The sequence below is a fragment of the Erinaceus europaeus genome, chromosome 2 (assembly GCF_950295315.1).
Source record: "Erinaceus europaeus chromosome 2, mEriEur2.1, whole genome shotgun sequence".
Taxonomy (NCBI): Eukaryota; Metazoa; Chordata; class Mammalia; order Eulipotyphla; family Erinaceidae; genus Erinaceus; species Erinaceus europaeus.
Genome location: NC_080163.1, coordinates 176,248,587 through 176,249,218, shown reverse-complemented (window position 1 = coordinate 176,249,218; position 632 = coordinate 176,248,587). Strand labels below are relative to the sequence as shown.

General features: G+C 43.7%; 1 non-coding gene across 1 annotated transcript; it reads right to left on the bottom strand.

Annotated features, from left to right (window-relative positions):
* Positions 1-272: 272 nt before the first annotated feature.
* Positions 273-379, bottom strand: LOC132537231 (U6 spliceosomal RNA). The gene has a single exon (XR_009548692.1). It is a non-coding gene; the product is annotated as a U6 spliceosomal RNA (small nuclear RNA).
* Positions 380-632: the final 253 nt, after the last annotated feature.

Genomic DNA, 632 nt, shown 5'->3' with positions numbered 1-632 from the left:
TTCTACCTCCAGTATCACATGTTCCAGACTGATGCTATAGTGTGTTTCCTCTCTCTCTCTCTCTCTCTCCCCTCCCTTTCTCCCTCACTGATTAATAAATCTTTTAAAAGAGCTTCATCATATGTAGAACCAGAGTTCAGACAGACCTGGGACCCCACACATACAAATCCAGATCTCTTGCCACTGAACCGCCTCCCAGGTTGCATTAACTGGCTCTTTAAAAGATTATAATTATTTATATGTGTGTACATATATTTTATAATCTTTTTTGAAAAAACATGGTATGCCTCATGAATCTGTGTGTAATCCTTGAGCAGGGGCCATGCTAATCTTCTATGTATCATGCCAATTTTAGTATATGTACTACGGAAACTAGGACTATATTATAATCTTATTTAAAAAAGTGTTAAGAGATGGAGACAGTTGGAGTCAGGCAGTGGCACAGCGGGTTAAGCGCACATGGCGCAAAGCTCATGGACCAGAGGAAAGATCGCGGTTCTAGCCCCTGGCTCCCCACCTGCCCGGGAGTCCCTTCACAGGTGGTGAAGCAGGTCTGCAGGTGTCTGTCTTTCTCTCCCCCTCTATGTCTTCCCCTCTTCTCTCCATTTCTCTCTGTCCTATCCAACAACAAT